Source organism: Onychostruthus taczanowskii, unplaced genomic scaffold (assembly GCF_017590055.1).
Source record: "Onychostruthus taczanowskii isolate IOZ18803 unplaced genomic scaffold, ASM1759005v1 scaffold1, whole genome shotgun sequence".
Taxonomy (NCBI): domain Eukaryota; kingdom Metazoa; phylum Chordata; class Aves; order Passeriformes; family Passeridae; genus Onychostruthus; species Onychostruthus taczanowskii.
Window position 1 is genome coordinate 5,316,403 of NW_024496525.1, and position 20,541 is coordinate 5,336,943.

The window sequence follows — 20,541 nt, forward strand, 5'->3', positions numbered from 1 at the left end:
CCAGGTCCTTTTCCTCCAGGCAGCTTTCCAGTCACTCTTCCCCAGGCCTGTAGTGCTGCATGGAGTTGCTGTAATCCAAGTGCAGGATTTGGCACTTGGCCTTGTTAAACTGAGGTACTGGGAGAAAGCATTTTCAGCTTATGAGGGCACGGTTCCTTTGTGTAACACCAGGACATGTTTGCTCCTTGCATGTTCCAGTGGATGAGATTTTGTTCGTTGTTGTGACACAGAGTTGTTTGATAGCTATTCCTAAAATTGCACTGAAGTTGCTGTTGTGTGCAATATAATGTATTTACTGTATATGTGCTATTTCTGTGCTTGAATACAGATGAAGGTGTTTTCTTCCTTAAAAAACATGTTGTAGCAAGACCCAGGGCTTTCCTGCGATGAGGCTTAGGTCCTGGTACTGCCTGACATGATTACTCTGTGTACTCACCCTATGTTGTAGTGATTCACTGTGCTGGAAGGACAGATGGGTCTGTAAAGTGGCCACTGAGTCGGTAGCAATTACTGTGGAGCCTGAAGTGACTGCTTCAGCCTGGAAAAACTCTTCCAGATTGATGATGCTGATGGCTTTGTACTCTGCCTCTCACATGAAGGCAAGCAAAACCTTTCTTTTGTAGCTTGACCCATAGCACTGTAATATAGGTTTAAGTGAATGATTTATATTTGTTCCACCATAATATACAAAACTTTGCATTTCACATTAGTTGAAATAACATCATTGGAACTGGAATAGTCTAGAGGGGGAAAAACGAATTACATTAATAAGAGGATTTGTACTTCCATGTGTTTTTTTTCCCCAGCGTGTATCATCTGACCTCATTACAGGTGCACTGATTGTGGGTGCAATGCACTGAAAGCAAGTAATCAGGGTTGAAATCATCTTCAGAGTTTCAAATGGGCACATCTTGTGAGTAGGAGGCCTGCGTTCAAAAGAATGAGCACTGACTTGCCTCCTACTTGTGCAAGAAAAGAGCAGCACAATTACAAAAATAATTCTTTCAGAAAACAATGTCACAGGTCACTACATGAACAAATAGGAAAATATTATGAAATGTATTACTGGAGAACTTCCTGTCCATTTATAAATTGTGTATCTCAATGACTAGTTATAATTGAAAGGAAAGTGGGGAAAGACAAAAGTATGTCGTATATTGGCACATGTACATATATTTTTACACCTCTGTTATATAATATAATGGCAATACAACTTCTGGTGTTTGATAAAAGTACAAAAAAACCCCAAGACCTTTAACCCAAACACAAAATAGTATTTAAAAATCTCTGTACAACCCCATTTTCTCTTGCCTGGCCTGGCACAGGGTGGCTGTGTTTCCTCTACAAACAAGGTTATCCTGGAGATAGTTGCAGCAATCGTCTGTAGTTTGCTGCTTAACCTTTATGGTCATGCACACACACACACACACACACATACACATCCCTCCTTGTCTCTTTTGTTAAGTACTTTTTAAGTGAAGCTATTGTAAAATAAACTTTGGTGTGAATTCAAAGTGCAAAAGCTATTCTGCACTGACTTGGCTTGTGGATACTTTTTCTACTCTAAAAATGCTTTTTTGAGGTTTGGCTTGATTCACCCCAGACTGAACTAAGCTGCACAAAGTCACCCTATATGTGATATAATACCATCTATGAAAGCTGGCCATTGTGGAATAGTTGTTACAGAAGAGATACTAATGGCTGCTACCACTTATAAACAAGTCTAAATGAACATTGATTGATAATTTTAAAGTCAGTCAGAGATGGGGCAGAGATGAAATGGAGGATGTGTTTGAGCTGGAAGATGGTTGTGGTCATGGACAGCAAATCACTGCTGCCTACCCAAACGGGGAATGTCATTCAGGGGAGCCTTACATCACTGAACAGATCCTCAAGGTATCCTGTGACCAACTTCAGGCAAATTTGAGCAAGTAAAAATATTTCTTAACCACAGGGTGAGATAAAAATATTCCCATTTGATCCGTTTTGAACAAAGAGGGGAGGGAAAAAGGCTCATGGATAAAGTCATTGGCTCCCAAAATCATGTGTAAACTTGGATAAAGTGTAAAAGTGAAACAGCTGTCTTGTTAATAGTGGTTAAAATCATATTGCCGTCAATTTCAGTGAAGCCAAAACTAATATTTAAAATAGAGCTCAAAATCAAAGTCTGGAGGCTTTCTTCTTTTTCTCCTTTAAGATTAACTGACTGTGTCTAACTGACTCCAAACCACCTGTTTGTTCATGTTTACCTGCTCTTAAAATAGAAGCAACAAACTTACATATTCTGCCTACACTGTGAGGCTTAGATGTTTTTAAAGTACAAAATAATCTAAATTCCAGGATTTGCTGGGCTCATGGGTCATATTTATGAGTGTATGCCATAATAATTCTCCTTTTACACATTGCCATGTTCATGGGTTGCTCATTCTTGGCAGATATGTGCCTTTTCTTTATTATTTTTAATTAATGTCACCATATTAAGTAGTCTTTAAATCTCTCTAGATGAATAATGCAGATGTTGCTTATGTAACTGAAGTGCAGGTGTGTTTTGGCTGTAAAAATTCCCTGGGGCATGCATGAGCTCAAAGTGACAGTAGATTCTTTAGCCTGTGTGTTTAGGGAGCAAAGTGGTCTATGTGATCGCTCAAGGAACATCCTTCATGGAATCTGTGAACAGAAATGCTCAGCACAATTTAAATCTTTATTTTTGATGTAATATGTGTCTTATATGGTAGGAAAGTAAGATGTCATCTGCTGGGGGGAAGAATTTTTCTAAGGGTACAGAAAGTTAGGAAACATTTTTAATCTATTCTTCAGAGAAGAGAGGTATCTTGAGAAAAGGTGTGTTTCTCCACTAATAAAGAGACCTTGTGGAAGAACTCTGTTGAACACCATGTTCTTGGGTAATAAAACCAGTTTGCTTATCCTACGAATTCTAAAGCACCATTTCAGGCTGCAGCAAGAAAAATTATTGCAAAGTCATCTCTGATAGATTTGATGTTTCTGGTTTTCTAAACTATTCGTTTACTAGACTTCAGTTAAGTTTCTTGCCCTTGTTGCTGCGCCAGGAGACCAGATAATGAGAAACCTCCCCTGTTCACTCGATGCAATGTCAGCCAACAGCATGAAGTGCTATTGAGTGTAACTTGAGCTAATCCACATATGTTTGCCTGAAATACCTTAGGAGCTTGCAGATGATTTGTTCTGGCAGCAAAGTTGTGGATGCAGTAACTTCAGGAGAGGACAGTAACACCTTAGGTCGTTAGAGCCTGTAATGGCTGTGTGCAGTGTGCAGTGACTCTGAATCAGCTAAGTGATGCAATATACAAACAGAAAAATTTTAGCTTGAGACAGCTGCTGAGGTTGAACTGAGCTATTCAGCTGACTTCATGTCAGAGTGACATTCCATGGAGCCAGGTTAAAGGTGATTTGTGACCAGCTCAACTCCCTGTTGGCTGAAGATTTTAGAAAGGGTAGACAGCTGGGGAGAGCAAATTATCATCCAATTCAAGTTATACCATCCACTTCTGACTTGATTCTGCTTTTGCAGTTTTTATTCATGCAGGTCCTCTTTTGTAAAAAAGAAACAAACTCCACGATGTATTATGGACTGAGCATTAGCTTGAGGCAGGGATATTTTGGGAAAGTTTTGCAAGTGACACTAAGATGTCATATGAGACTAATGCCTTCTGATGCTAATTGCTGCCTAATCACAAAGTGGCCTTCATCTACAGGTAAGTATACAGATAAGAAACTATTGCTATTTTTAATGGTAACTTGGTTTTCTGATGTTTCATGCTTGGAATGTCTCAACCCATCTTTCTTTGTCATCATTTCAAAACCTTCATCTGGGTTCTGACAGGTCAAAGAGCATAGGTAGGATTTGGATTTGCTCTGTCATTAAAAATTTTTGTGATGATAAGGAAGCGTTCCTCTATAAACACACTTTGCTAGTCAAAACTGATGATTTTGATATAGGTTTACACTGAAGACTATCTGTAAGACACACCTTGAAGAATCACGTTCATTTTAAGGTAAAAAAACTTATTTTGCAAATAAAGAAAAATATCATATGACAATAATGCACCTTGAGATGTGAATTTTGTAAAGAAAACACAAGCTCAAAAGTGTTTCCCATGAATGTTGGGCCTGATTTTTAACCATTTGGTATTTTAGAAAACTTTCTAATACCATAAAAAGTGAGTACAATGTGTTATCAGTTTACAATCTGACACTGATTATTACTATTTGATCATCATAAACTTTTATTCATTATTTTGGTTCCTTATCTGTCTGTGCCTTTTCTTCATCCTTAAGGGAAGAAACAAAACACTGAAGTGCTTGCTGCAGAGAATGATCTTCCTGTTGTCTTTATTTTGTTAGTGACAGTTTCTGAAATCCATTTCGGTGTAACTACTTTTTTAATTTTTATAAATGACCTGAGCATTATGTAGATGAAAATGATCTTGTTGCTGTGCAGTATCATGTCAGAATCACATCTTTCATTTTTTTACTGAAGCAGGCTTGGGGAAATTAAGAACTTCTGTTTTAGAACCACGCTGCTAGATAAGCATCCTACGTCTGTGTAGGAGGTTTCTTTCTTTATTGCCTTGTGTGCCATTTTCATTTAATGATATCTCCCAGTTACACATAAAAAAAAAAAAAGAAGGTTCTACTAGTACTCTTTCTGAAATCTGCAACCAGTGAATTTTAATACAAGTATGGTTTTTCTGTCCTACTGTAAGATGTTTGTTTCACAACAAAAAGACCTTGAATTTTCCCAACATAGTATATAAAACATCACCACTGAAAAGTTGAAATTAAAATGTTGTTGTTATGCCCTGTAGTTGTTGTATATTATTTGTAGTGCAAAATTGTAATTCAAAACAGGAAAGATCGAAGGGTTTTTAAGTGAAGAATACTGATAACCTTGAAATTTTTTCTTCTTACTGCTGGCTTTTCCAGTTTAAAATGTACTGCCAAATTTTAAAAAAAGCTATTAAATGCAAGTTATCCCTTATTTTTATTTGTTTCACAACCTATGTGCATGGAAATTTGCAATATTTAGTGAAAAGAAAACTAAATTTGTCACTTAGAAAAAACTGAGTTTGTTACAAACTAAGCTGTGTTATGTGAGATTCCAACATACTAGACCATCCTGAAAAATGTGGCAAAGGAAGAAATGTGATCACAAAAGCTCAGATGACTTATTCAGAACACAAAATGGTCCTTGTAAAATCAAACTTGAACTGTGCTAAGATTCTTTAGTTTCAAGTTGCTGATGGCAAATGGTCAAGTGTTTCTGTCTGAATCAAGGACGGAAAACATATGAGCACCATTTGTTGAAAATGCTACTGATTGCTGCATCAGACCAAGAGGCAGCAGTGGGTGACAGTCTGCTGTACAGTGAAATTCTAATATTAACAGATCACTTCATAGTGTTTGTATTCTTTTTCATAACTGAAATTCAAATTAATTGGAAACCTGCTCTGTATTTTTAATTAATGCACCATATTGCTAGAAGAACTAATGCTAATGGCTTATGCAAGCACAAAAATAAATGTGTCTTTTCAAATCGGAAAAAAATTGTTCATATGAGGGATGTATATAGGGCTGTGGGAAGTCATACACAGTATATGTAGGGTAGCTTCCTTGTAAGACTCCTTGGTATGCTAATCCTTGATCAAATAGAATTGAAAAATCCATGTTGTGGGTTTCAACCTAACTGTGGAAAAACACATTTGGGATGTAGATAAAGATGAAAGCTGATGAAAGGAGAATAAATGGTAGGTGTAAACAAGGAGGAAAATGAATGAGGAGAAAACTGCTTCTGAAGGAACTTCTCTTGCACTAGCATCATGTTTCTGCAGTGCTATTTCTGAAAAGCAAGTAGTGGTTTGCCGAAGAGAACTATGTAGATTTGCAAAGTCTCAAGATAACCAAAGGCATATTTTTGGATCTTTGTGTAGGGCTTGTTTCAGGGCTGCTGAATATTAGTAGAAAGCTTCTCATCCATTCAGTATGTGAACATTCTGGAAATTTACAGCACTTGGTTGTTTTCGGTCAATTATTAATGACTATGATATCAGTAAATCAGCTGTTGTATTCTGCTGGCCTAGGAATGAGCATTTGCAGAGACATTCAGCTGTTTCCTCTCAGGAAAAGAAGAGGGATCAGTAAGCACAACTGGCCTGGACAGAATTAATAGCGCCAGCTACTGTATTCTAGAAGACTGTACTTACCCTTCTTATCATGGGTAATAAAGGATTTTATTGAACATGTGAAACTTAGACAACAACTCTTCTCAGTCTGCTAAACAGCTGCAGAACAACTGTGAGGGTTGTCTTAGAGAGTGATCAACAACTGGTAACTGGAAGGGCTGAGGCAGCTCACCAAAACTGGCTTCAGATTATAACTGGACTCTGTGTCTTACCCAAAATAGCTGGTAGGCAGTAAAAAAGCTTTCTGTCATTCCTGAATGACAGTCCCTCAAGGCATTGGGGATATTATTTCTACATCTACTGAGGAAATGAGAGCTTGTTTAGATGCCTTTCTGTTTTTTGCGTAGCCTTCTCTGGTGTGCCATGCAAGATAGTACTAACAGTACAACCTCTAGATCACTTAATGGATACTGCCTTTGCAAGCACTGCAAGTCACATTAATTTTAAATATAATCATGAATGCTAATTGGCAGGAATAAATAGGCTATATCTTAGTTCTGACAAAAATGTTGAGTATTTTAATTATAGCAGTACATGACTAGTTGGAGATTCCAAGTCTACAAATCAAGGAGCTTGTGATAGGCAAGCTAGTCCAAGTGAACTTGTGAAATTATTTCTACAAATAGTCTTTTCTCACTGTTTCAAGCACTACAATTTGGAGGCTGAAAAATGTGTTCCTCTTTAACTCCATTACCTAATTTTTTATGTCCGTGTCAATTTCTGTGTGTGCTTCCTGCACAGCAATGCTCCACTCTGCAATTAGAAAATCAGATTTCATTATGAACTATGAGAGTTTTGTTGTTATGAAGTTCTCTTTGTTGTCTTCTGTGCTGCTTTGAACTTCTGATGTCTTCTGTTCCTCAACCAATATACATCTTTTCAAGGGCTTCCACTAATCTTTCCCCAAAAGGAAAAACACCCCAAACATCCTACTGTTGTATATGCCTGAAATGAACAGCAGTAACATTTGTTTTCTTAGTGGTACAGATGTTAAGAATGAAGATCCTATAATTTGGTAATTTTTCTTAATATTCATAGTTTCAAGATAAGAGCAGGTTTGGGGGTTATCTCTGTGTTGAGTGTTTTTTGTGGTTTTTTGGGAAAGGTTGTTTTGGTTTTTTCTTAGTTGGGCAGTTTTTTTCCTCCTGCAGTTTTTGGATGCAAATTTCCTGAACCACTTCCCATTCTTGAGAAACTCTAGATGTTTTCTCCATCTTTTCTGTGATGTACATTGACATATGAAGCCCAATGTCATGATTCTAAGGTTATTGTTAGTGCACAGTGGATTTGTTATTCCCTGCCTTGAGCACGGTGAATTTCTTCTGTTAGGAGCACAACAAAGACAACATATTCAGAACACTCCTTGTGGGGAACAGATTCTGCTGAGAAAAAGACAGTGATTGCTTTTTTTATTGCTTGAGGCAGTAGTGATATTGGAGGATGCCTCTCTCTTACATATGAGGAAAGATACAGAAACTAACAAGTACATATAAACAGACCCTATGGTAAATCCAGCAGAGACAGAATACTCGAGCTTGGTATCTGGATACTTTCTCCATGGTTGCCTTCATGGCTCATGTGCATTCCTGGTTCTTCTACTGTAGATCTTTGTTACATTATCCTCCTCCCGATAATATCCTTTGCTTTCTCAGTCCACTGCGGCTTCAAGGAGCTGGAGAAATCTCTGCAGGAGCAGGGCTGGGGGGAGATGAGGGAGGAGCATGCATTTGCAAGGGAGGAAATATCCTCCTTAGTGTGCAAGAGGGAGGGTTTTGAGAGTACTTGCAAATGTCCGAGATGCATTGATAAAAACTTCATTGCTTCCTTTTGGAATTGCTGCATTTCCTTCAGGCTGACAGTCCTGTGGCAGCCATGAAGATCCGTGTTTCTGTTGGCTAACAGAAAACATAAATAACGCTCAAATGGCCAGTGGACCATATACACAATTACATCTGTATTTGGGAAGCATTCCTGCCATAGAATACCACATTCTAGATAGGGCTACTGCTATGAAATTGTGTTTTAATAACCACATCTGTATTTGGGAAGCATTCCTGTCTTGGAATACCACATTCTAGATAGGGCTACTGTTATGAAATTGTGTTTTATGCACTATGTAGAAATGGGGAAGAAAATGTTGTCGATTGTACTACAAGTACAAGCCTTTTAAGGTTCCCATTGACAAGAAAAAAAAACCCTGTAAATTTTGTATTAAAAAAGGATAAGGAGAGGAAAGAAGAACAAACTCCATAATGAGATTTGTACTAATAAACATATAGAGAGTAACTGAATTAATTTTCCTTATAATGGAATATGCAATGTACTTTATGCAAAAAATAAGGAATATTCAGAGATCACAGAGATAAACAGACCAACTGGTTGGGATAGGTCACAGTTTGGTATTGGAAGGAATCATGGAGGATTGCCAAAATACTACTGGATTCCAGGTATGGAAATCAGAATGGTGCAACTTGCTTGTGAATCTGAGAAGAATAAAAACTGCACAGCAATTCACCAAAAATGCTACAGTGTAATGGTGATGACAGAAGAAGCTGCAGCCTGGCTTGCACCAATGCAAACTGCCAGCAGAGGCAAGCACAGAATGACAGAAAAGAAGGATTAAGGAGTAGAGGGACAGACAAGGTCATCAAGGTGCGTAATTATGTGGTTGCAGATTATCTTCTGTATTTGGTACCTGCCTGTCACATAAGTCTTATTTATACATGTTGGTGTCTCCCACTGTGGTTTATGTTCCCTTGCTGTTCGTTAATTTATTTATGTGATGGAATAGGGGTGAATCCTCAGGAGAGAGCACCATGGGCTACCAACAGAACCTGGTGTTAGCAAATGCTCGTTTTCTGATTCCCCTGATGTCCCTAGATTTATGCAGCATATGCTTCAATTTAATTGCAATGGTTCTGAGTCATTGTCACTAAAACCTGTTTGGGCTGAAAGTTCCTTGAATGACTGCAAGTGTCAAATGATTTGAAATGGGCTTTGAGATTGCTGCTTGTAATATATGAGCTACTGAAGCTCACAAGAATTTCCTAGTTGACGCTCTCTGTAAGAGATGACTTTAAGGATGTTCTTCTATATGTACACATGCATACATACATACATATATATATCTTGCGCATATAAATAGTACATAACACAAATATTCCAGAATCCTGCAAATATTTATAAACAGTTATTAGCAGTTACTTGATGTCAATGGGGCAGGTCTTATTTTTATATTATTAAATAGCCTAATGATTGAATTAATTAACTTCTGCGTGCTTCAATAAGAAATTGGTCTACTCAGAGTATTAAAGAAACAGCCTAGACTATTGTCTGTAATACTAATTCCTAGTAAATAGCATCAGTGTTATACAAAGAGAGAAAAAAATATCACATATTATTGTTTCATCTTTCAGTCTTTATTTCTGTTATTACACTAAATTCAACCAAGCTGTGAATATTACTTTGCAGTACATGCTGTCACTATGTCTTTTCTTGTTCATTTGTTGTTGTTAGGACTGTGAGTGCCTCTAGGGGGTTTCTTTGCCTGGGCTTGAAGTCAGCTTAAAGAAAGCACAGCTGGTTATCTTAGGGAAGGACAGACAGAAGAAGCTTTAGTGGAAGTTACCTGCCAAAACAAGCCTCGTGGTGGGTTTCTGCCACATTTTTTTGGGAGCTGCTTTAAGCTGAGGCTCTTGCATGTGGCTGTGCCTGAGCTACGTTGCAGCTGCACTGCAGTCATTCCTGTTCTCAGCGCTTGATCTTGGCTCCAAACTGTGAACTTTTCTACCCCCTTAACTTCAGCCCAACTGCATCCCATGAAGTGATTATAGCATTAAAAATTTGTATTAGGATTAAAAATTGACGTAAGCCTAACAGTTCTTGATATTTCTTGCCTACCATGTTTTTCAGGAGTATTTCCACTGATCTGAAGTATTCTTGATCTTGTTGAGAGCTACTTGACCATGGACTTTTCCCAAGGTAGTAGCATTATTATTTATGTTATCTAAATTATGATGATAAATAGTTAAATAGAGCTAAAGAATTTATGGTGCTTTACATTTTTAGAGTTCTAATATACATATATTCATCAGTTCATTTTCTAATTGTTCCTCTCACACAGTATGTAAGAAAATATAATCAATAAATATTTAAGAAAAGATCAGAGGCAGTTTACAGGCAGGTTTTTTTTTTAATATTTTTTGTTGTTGTTAGGTTTTTTTAAGTATTATCCTAGCTTAAGGTAACTTGAACCTAATTTTCAGAAGTACTTGTGTCATTATTCAGTCAATTGAACAGCAAGAAGCATTTGGTGTCCTACTATTGTACATGTAGATTGGTGACACTGGTGATGGAGCATGTTGGAGTTTAGTACGATCTGCATATTGAGCTCCTAAAATACGGGAACAGTATAGTGTGACAGAAGAGTTTGCATGTGGACTTGAGCATTTGGAGCTAACCAAAGCTCAGGTATCCAACCTCCACGTAGCCTTCAGCTCACCACTTAGCTTCTTCCAATACTGTATTTTTATCTATTTTAGTGAACAATGTTACCACAGACTGTTGTTTGTAAAACAAACAAATAATGTGGCATACTGAGATAAGTGATAGTAAGTGCAGAAATTCTACAAAGTCTTTTTAAAGCTATACAAGCTAGCAAAATTAGGAAGAAAGGATCAACAGTCCTGGTTTTCAGCATGCCATCTAATTTGGTTCTTCATAGTTTCCCGCGCTGGCTTTCCCACCATGGCATCTGAGCTTCTTTCAGTAGTGTTTAAGCAATGTGAATAACTTTGTTTCACATGTGGTTTCTTCTCTAAACCACAGCGTCCCTCCCTTTCCCTCATGTAACAAGGTTTCCTCCTGGTTCTCAGGGAGCAGGTCATGACACACTGTGTGTGTCTACATATGCATGCTCTACACACGCATGCTCTATAAATACATGTATTTTCTCCCCAGGGTGATCAAAGAAGCTGAATCTTGCTAAAATCTAGCTTGAATTAAGTGTTTTAATTTTAAATTCAGATATGAAGAGTAAAATATAGGCACAAAAGTTTTTTCTTTTTGAAAACTCTTTTAAATAGGCCAAACCCCTTCTTTCCAAACATTCTGTCTGTCTGTGTCAAATTTCCCAAGAGAAGTTGTGCCCTAGCATAATATTTCCAACTTGAGTGATTAATTCTAACAAAGACAGGAGACAGACATTGGTATTGGAAAAACTAAAATTTTTCTGTAGTATAAAGTAATTGGTCTTGTATGAAAACCATTTTAATGAACATTTTCTCCTGTAATAGTGGTGGGAAATGGTGACTATGAGGGAATGGCTTTATTTGTAATTACACTGATGGTCTTCTAAATTCACAACCTCAAAAATAAAGCCCAACAAATCTGAAATAGATACAATCAGTTGTATTTCCTACAAGACATTTTCAAACTATTTGACTGTCATTTAATTAGGTCTCCTCTTATGTGAGTTAAAAGGATTTGCTTCTTGAATTATAGTATTAGTCAAGTTGGAGGAGATTCTGGGAGGTCACTAGTTCAGTCTCCTGCTCAAACCAGGGTCAACACTGAAATCAGACACTGTTGCTCATTGCTTCACTATCCTCACTAGCTGGTTGAAATGACCGCCGTTTCCATCAGCCTCTCCTTGCTGAGGACATCTGTTCCAGCCCCTGACCATCTTGACTTTCTATTGGCTCCAGTTTATTAACATCTTTTTTATATTGGGTTGCCCAAAACTGCACACAGTATTCCAGACACAGGCTACCAAATGATGAGTGAAGAGAAATAGTCATTTCCCTTGACCTAGCTCAGATTTTCTTTATACAGGTCAGGATGGTGTGAGCCTTCACTACTGCCTGGTGTTTCTCCCACTGTCCACCAGGACCCCTAGATCTTATTCAGTGTCACTGAGTGTCATGCCAATCCCAGCCTGTGCAATGGCAGGTCAGTCTGGACAAAGTGCAGGGCTTTGCATTAGTCTGTGTTGAACTTCACATCGTTCCTGTCAGTCTATTCTCTGGCTTGTCCAGAGGCAGCCCTGCCTCTAAGCATTGAATACATTTATGGGATAAACACTGCAGTTATTAATTACTGGTTTATGCTGACATTAATAATTTTAAATAAAAATCACATCCTATTGAAATTTTAGAGGAAATTTCAGTGTGATTATGAGGTGGATGCATTAGGCTTAGACTCAGAAACTCCTATTACAAAGGGTGTAAATACTTTTTTATTAGCCATAGTGGTTAATACCTTCATTTTATACCTAATTTCAGGGAGAACTAATGACTCCATAATATCACCCATCATACTGGAGCACACGTTCAACTCCTGAGAATTACAAAGAGGACAGGGCCTTGGCTCTACTCTGACCCGGCGAAAAGAGTGCCACCTACTGAGCCTGTGGCTCGGTTTTGCAAACTTGAGTATGCAAAGCATAGTCTTTAATCCAAATTCTGACTCAGTGCAATCCAGGGTATTAATGATATGAGTCGATGTTGGTACACTACAAGATGTGTCTGTACAAGCCAAAGAAAACTAAGATTTTATATGCTGATAGCCAGGAGATCTTCCAATCTCCTTCAGTGTAGTAATAAAATAGTGACGTAACAGGGAATGCGTGTGTATCAAGTTTTGTCAGGGTAAAGCTGATGTGCAGCCATCATGTAATCTCAGTATATGCTGAGAAAAGGAGCAAGAAAAACTTTTTAAAAGCATAGCAAAAACTGTTACTGAAAAGAAGAAAATTATGATGGCTGGCTCTGGCGAAGATGTAAAGAGCATGTAATGTGAGGCATGGAGAAACAATTGAAGAGTGTATAACTGTAAAATCCTTACAAAACACTTAATAAAACTTTAATTGCTCAGTAAGATAAACACTTAACATACAGCTCTATAAACATCATTGTGTCTTTGAAGTGTTTCTTCTATTTTAGATCTATAAACTAGTTGGCGTACCTATCTGCTTGCTTGTTTTTGTTCTCATCCCATGTGGTATGTTTAGGAAATACAGTCATCCTTTCCTATAGATTTTGCATCTTACAGTGTGTTTCAGCTTTGTCCTTGTGGTTGCTATGTTGTCTTTGGCTCAGCAGGATTCCTATCTACCTGATACGTTATTTAGGAGGGAATTATCAAACCCAACAAGTTAACATATCTCCTAGAGGAGGGCAGAAAGCACACTCCCTGCTCTGCGCAATTTAGCTTCTGTAGCCGGATGATGACGTTTCTGCCTTTGTCTGCTGCTTTTACGTGATTAAGTATTGTGAAATACAAGATGCTGCTCATCATTTTGCTCCCAGCCTCCAAACAGGTGAAGTACAACATGCATTTGTTCTGTCTGGAACAAAGAGATACACTTTGCTGTTAGAACATGATTTAAGATCATAGAAGATTGGTGGGGTTTGGGTTTATTTTTGGTTGGGTTTGTTCTCCCCCCAGTGAAAGCTGGCATAAGTAATTTCAATCTCATCAATATCTGATGTACTTCATGGGAGGCACCAATTGCCTAACATAACAGAGAGGAAATAACTCCAGTTTGTTGAATCTCTCTTTTCAATCTTTATTAGGGTAAATTAAATGAATGAGTTGTATGCCTTTGACTACGGCTAGTTATTAGATTTTCAATAATTTATGTTTGCTTTACATATTAGGTAATTTGTGAACATCTGGGAATATTCTTTCTGTATTGATTTAAATAGTTATTGACCTATTGTTCCTGTCTATCATGAGTTTGGAAGAGTAAATGTATTAATGGTGCTATAGCAGAGTTTTCCTTGAAGGTCCTATTGAGAAGGTCTTGCATCAAATGATACCTCTGGTTGTGAAAGAAAAAAAACCTTTACCAGTAGTACCTGTGGCTACTATTTTGCTCTTCAGCACCATGTGTCTCACTGTTATCCTCTGCACCATGACAGGAAAAGACTGGGTGTGGTAATTAGACTGCTGACCTGGGACTCATCAGAGTAACCTGGTTATGCATCTACAGTCATAGGCAAGTCACTTCTCTGGGCTCCTGTTTCTACACATCTTGAGCTTCCCTGGTAAAAAGTTCTGCAAGGAGCTGTTGTGAAAGAAACACGAGCTACAGTGAGCAGTGCAGAAATTACTTCTATATTTCACTCTATAAGGCAATACATGCTAGAAGGGAAACTGCCCTGCTGGTCTGGAAGAAAACCCAAAATCCAGCAATGCTGCTGCGCTGTGTGCACTGAATGATCTGAACCTGGATGAAGGTAAACATGTGGCAACATGCACATTGAAGAAAAATGTTTGGCATTTTCATGTTGCTCGCTGATTTCACTGATTGTTGAGTCTAATCTGTGAACACTGTCTAAAGGTTATTTTATAATCTAAAAGTTTTGCTGATTGTTAACAAACTCAAGTAGCAGAGCAGTCTACAGAGGGAGCAATGACAAACTTTATTTCCTGCCTTAGTAGTGTAGAGTAGCGTGCCTGCATTTGTCAGCACACTGTGTTTTTCATTCTTGGCCAAGGCAGCAGAGGAAGCCATATTCCAGAAGAGGAGCTGGACATTTTTAGAAACCTCAGAAGTATGAGCTATTGTGAAAGTAAATTTCAGGTGCTGGTAAAACAGCCAAGAATATAGGCATGACCTGAGATTTTCATTGGACTAGCGTCCTTTCTCCCTTCCTTTTTTTTCTTTTTCTCCACTTTTTCTTCTGAAAAAGTGAGAAAAGGGACCAAAAGTGGGAAACAGAAAAAAGCATGTTTTTCTTTGGTACAAGAGTTTCCTTAAAAACCAAGAGCTCTTTGTTTGCTTTTCTTTAGAGAGAAAGGACAAGAAGCCTTATCTCTCTGAAGAGGCTGGCTCTGAACTCGGGGCATCACAGCGGCGCTTTCCGCCGGGTATTGGACAATGTTTTGCAGGGCTTGGCTTTCAAATCAATGCTGCAAATTCTCTGCCCGCCCCTCACTCGTTGGGGATTTCCTCTCCTTCGTTGCCAACAGCAGCGACAGCCAAGAGCAGAAGGTCAAGCGGAGATCTGTGGACAAGGGCAGGGGGCCCAGGCCCGCGCCGGCATGAGGCGCTGAGGGCCCGCGGGGAGCTGCGCGGCGGAGGGAGGAGGAGGCAGGCGGCAGGAGGAGGAGTTGAGGAGCCCGGGCCCGGGAGCCTCCCCGCTTACTGCACTAGGAAGTGACGCTTTCGCTGAGTCCCGGAGAGAAAGAAACAAAGTTTGTTTTTTTTTTCCCCCCATCCTTCTTCGCTCCCGCCCCCCTCTGCAAACAGCCGCTCCACGTTCCCCCGCGGCGCCCGCCGTGCCGGGCTGCGCAGGTGAGCCAGCACGATCTCTTTCTTCCTTCTCCTGTTTTCCGCGCGTTTATTTTTTTTTTTTTTTGAATTTGCACGATTTGCTTCCGTTTTCCTGCCATTTTGGAGAGGGGGTGTCTTTCCTGGGGCTTTTCTTTTGGGGGTGGTGGTGCGCGGTTTGTTTGTGGGTGCAGGGTGCAGGATGAGGAGCAGAAGTACCTGTGGAGGTGACGAGGGCGGCTGGCTCCGCGCCCGGGCCGCGCAGCCCCACGGGGCCGGGGCAGCGGCGCTCCCGGCCCGCCTGCTGCGGGGGACCAGGCTCGGCTGCTGAGCCATCGCCTCCTGCCGTACCCTGAGTTGTTACAAGCGCTCCGGAGGGGTTTCTTCGCGGCTGCCTGGCTGCGGCATTGCTTTCGGGATGTGTCTGTGTCCGGGTGAGCTGCCTGCGGCTGGAATTTTGGGGGGGTTGGTTTGGGGCGGGGGGAAGCTCTTTGCTCGCGGCGTGGCGGAGCCGGGGCAGCCCGGCGTGTGCGGGGCCCGGTGCTGCGCGGGAGCCGCCGGGTCCCGGCCGCCCTGAGCGCGCATCGTGGCGAGGGTCGGACCGCTCTGCTGGGGTTTACGCAGTGGAGGGGGGTGGGGAGGAATTTGTTAGATAATTTTTGAAAAATCCCGTGCTCTCAAGTGTACAGCTCTTTTCTGGCAGCAACTGCAAAAGACCGATTCGTTGCAGTTTAGCAGTAAAAGCTGACAATACACCTACGCGCGTATGTGAGAGTCTTATATAATACTTACGGGTTTTTTTTTAAACAGGCGTAAGCAGGATTTATTTTTGGTTTGTAAAGTCTTGTGTGGTTGCAGCTTGCAGAATTAGCGAAATATTCAATTTGCTCAACAAAGATTTATTTTACGCTCTTTTAAAAACATGGAACTTTTTAATAATAACTTGATTTCATTCCGAGTACGTGCTTTGAGCTTAGTGTAAAGGCCATCTGTACTGGAGCAAGCAGTTAAGGGAGGGGAAGAGAGAAAAAGAAATGTCCTAATGCAGAGACTATTAGGTTGTTTAGAGGGCGAGACTGCAGTTCCGAGCAGCAACAGCAGCAGCTTTATGACTGTGTGTAATTACAGAGTGATTGCATAGGACAGCATTGTTGGAACGAATACGTATACACAGGCTATTGTGCAAGATTTCTGTACCGAACAAAACCTAGTTTTGCATTGCAAATGCTAAAAAGAGAATGTGTTCTGCATTGAACTGCCACGTTCCTCTTAGACCGACTTCGTCATAGAATTAGAAGAGGAAGGCAGGAGAAGTGGAGTGAGGCTGATCGTAGAAATCACAGATTTGAAATACTCAGCAGTAACGCCACTAGTAGTTTCTGAAATCACAGCAGACAGAAATTGAAAGCTCATTGAATCTGCGGGTTCATGTTTCTAAAGTGATTATATACAAGGTGAAATTTAAGCGGGTTTGCTACAGTCTTGCACATTTAGCGTAATTCTTGCTCTCGTCTAATTTTTTGCGTGCTTGTGTGGGAAAAAGACCTGTGTTAAAATAAGCAACTGCAGTTCAGCTAGGTGGCTTGGAAATGGAGAGAAGAGCACTGGGGAGAGTTTCTGTGTCAGGCCACAGAAACTTAAGAGCTTGAAAGAACTACCAGACCAGAGATTCGCTCAGAGCATGCTTTTTCAACTTAACTCAAAAGTTGCATCTGGTTCAGTCATCTTGTAGGCAGTGTTGGCTGAGGGATACTATGAGGCAGTGACAAAGTGTGCCACTGACACTGTATTAGCAAGGCTCTTAACTAAGACTTTAAAGTAATCATAATTATCCAAAGTTCTTGTGGGTACAACATAAGTTCCCTAAGATTTGTTTTTCAGAAATACTGGTCACCTCTTATTTTTATCAGCTTAGTTTTGAGAGTACTTGGAATTCATGACAGAGCTGAAACATTTCAGATCTGGTTCTCAGAGACTGGCCTAACATTAGAGACAATTTTCTGGAAGTGTTATCTTCATCTATTATAGCTGATGTCTTAATAAATGCCACAAAGGCTTGTAAAGTATTTTGAGCACTGCAATGAAAAGTACTATAAAAATGGAAAGCTGCTTTAAAATTTCTTGGTGTTTAATTAAAATGTATTTTAGCTGAAGACACAGGTCATACTATTGGTAGTTTCCTCAGGTTCTCAAGAAAATGCTTCATGTAAAATATATGTGGCTTTGTTAACAGATTGACAGGGTTTTTTGTGTTTTGTTTGTTGGTTTTTGGCTTTTTTTTGTCATTTGATAATGATCTTAGTGGTCCTTCTGTAAGTTTATTGGAGCATTTTGTTTTGGTAAAACATGTGAAACAAACAATGTGTGCATTACAGTAATGTTTTACTTGTAAATTTTTCTTGAAATTTTACTTCATGCCTTGACTAACTTGACAATCTATGTTATACTGGATGTTTTGATGTCAAAATTACCTCTGGAGTAGTTCTTAAAGATTTCTTGAATCATTTGTGATAGTGATACAATATAGTCATTCCTTATGCTAACTCTTTTGGTTTTCACAACCTATCTGGAGGGAGAGAGTTTTTGGCCAGGATTCTTTGGATGCGTATACGAAGGAATAGGTAACTTGCACGTCCTTGAGTTGTCCTGTGGTTCTCAGTGGAATTAGTCATAGATATATATACATTTGTGGGCATGTTAGCAAAATAAAGGTGTAGCTGTGCTAGCCTTTAACCCATCCAGGTGCATGCGAGTAGTGGTGATATGAAGTGATGAGGGCTGTAGCACAATGCAAGCTTTTCAAAAGCTTGCATAAATGCTCCAAATGTTAGTTTACATTTTTGCATTTTCACTCTTACGGTCACCTGTCAGTGGTGGCTGCGGAGCCACGGGAGATATTTTCAAGCCTGTTATCCCTTTCATGATACTCTTCTGTCAAGCTGCTAATCGAGCCCTTTAGTTGCCCCTGACTTGAGGACATGCAGCCTTTCTTTGGAAATGGCCACTTTGGTGGTGTGTGTGCGGAGGTGTGCCCAGGCATGTAAGGAGACAAGAGGGACTGCCAGGAATCAGAGTGCAAATCTGGAAATCTGTCTAGCCTGTGGCCCTGTTTGCAAAGGTGTATATATTTCCTATATGCTTAGCAGTTCTTGAAGGATTTCTACTCAAGAAACTTACATAGCTTTCTGTTGAGCTTAGGTAAACATTTAACAAACACTTTTTTTTAACCAACTGATGAAATTGTGGAATAAGAATGTTGATAAGAGATAAGAGCTGATGGTTTTTTGTACCCTGTTTTTTGGTTTTTTTTTTTTTTTTTTGGTCTGGACCATTGCATAAAATCTTAATATTGGTTGCAGTAAATTACAGTTTTGCTAAAATTAAATGTAGTAAATATGTCTCCAGTGCAATTAGTTACATTCTAAGAGACATGAAGTGAGAAGTAAACCGCTTTGAGTATTCATAGTGTGAAAGGGGGAGGTGAGGGAGGCAGGAGCTCTGGTGCTGAGGTTTTGCAATAAATACATGCCCAAAAAGCTGCAGGTTCTGGCAGGAGCCAACCAAGGCTCATGAGTCACATCCAAAGGGAAGACTTGTCACTGAGCAATTTGTAAAATAGGAGGGATGAACTGCTAATTCAAGGAAATATCCTGAGGACCTTCCCTAATAATTGCAAGTGTGGCAGAGAGCTTTGTGTCAGACGAGAGTTGCTTGTGCTTTGAATTACACGTTCCCCCGGTGTGATTTGAGCCTTCATACTAAGAAATCCTCGTTACGCACTGCAGACGTCCCTGAAAGAGGTGCTTGGTCAAGTAATAATTTGAGTTTTTGTAGCTGCATAGCAGCCCCTTGCATTCCGTGTGGAAGCTCCAGCAGCTCGCAGTGCACGAATGCACGTGTCTGCAGCAGGAGGCCGCTCCAGGAGCGCTCCACAGCGCTCTGCCCTCTCTGCTGCTGAGCGGGCTCCAGCTTAGCCCTTGGTGCTCTGCTGATGGACTCCAGTGACTGAAAAAGTTATGAGGGAAAGCTCTACTCTGCACACCGGGAAAAAGTGTGAATACATGCATTTTGAAAGCAGGCCAGGTATTTAGGAGCAACCGTTCAATGCGGATGCAGAGATGATCTTGTTAATTATTAAATCTTGCTTTGCAGGCTCTCTTGAAGCTTTTTATTGTATTTTGTGCAACTGACAGCCACCAGATGACAAGGCTTAAATTAATATATTTCATTAATCTGTATACAATGTGATGTACAGATATTCTTTGAAATGTACACACCCCAAAATTAATGTTTTTTTATGTACAAGTAAGCTACATGATTGCCCCTTGTTGAATTGATGGCTGGTGTTAATCAAGAAGTTGAAAACTGGGAAAAGCTAGATTGGGAGGGTGTGGCCAAGTGTTCAGTGTTAATTCAGTTAATTTTTTGCTTGTACTTAAAGACAAGTTGAAAGACTTACAGCAAAGCATAGAATAATATTTTCCTTTTTACCTTTAATTAGTGAAAATTAATGTTTATGTTCTGTATAGTTTGACTTTAGCATTGGTAAGGATTGAAACAAGTGCTATTAGTACCTGAAGTAGTAAACTGAGAAACAGTTCTGATATCTTTTTTACTAAATACTTTAGTGACAGATTACATGTTCAGAGCTGGGATGTAAAGAGACAGGAAGAGGAATCAAGTCAGTGTTCAGGCTTTGTTTTTTCTTTGCTGCCTATTATCTTCTCACATTGGTTCCCAGTCGCTTGGCTTTCCCCATCATAGGAGAGATTACAGTACAATGATATATATTGGTGTATCCTCCTGTCATTTGTTTTAAGAAGACAAATTAAATGTTTGTGCATATTTATATGTATATACACCATTTGTTATATACACTCACTCATATCTCATTTTATAACTTAGTTCCCCTGAGAACAAAAGTTTCTTTTCCTTGTGATGCTAGAGTAGTTTGGGAAGTTTGGTTTGGTTTGGTTTGGTTTTTTTTTAAACCATGCTGAAGTTTTTCGTTTGACTCTTTGTACTATTATTTTAACCTTGAAT

General features: G+C 39.5%; 1 protein-coding gene across 2 annotated transcripts in view; it reads left to right on the plus strand.

Moving 5' to 3' along the window:
* The first annotated feature begins 15,231 nt into the window (after positions 1-15,231).
* MIDEAS (mitotic deacetylase associated SANT domain protein) overlaps positions 15,232-20,541 on the plus strand; it is a 52,170-nt gene continuing 46,860 nt past the window's right edge. Inside the window, exon 1 of one of the 2 annotated variants that reach the window (XM_041427702.1) lies at positions 15,232-15,522. The gene's annotated coding sequence lies outside the window, so the exon portion shown is untranslated. Of the gene's footprint in view, positions 15,523-15,677; positions 15,933-20,541 lie in introns of those variants that run through there. The other variant, XM_041427712.1, reaches the window with a different exon arrangement.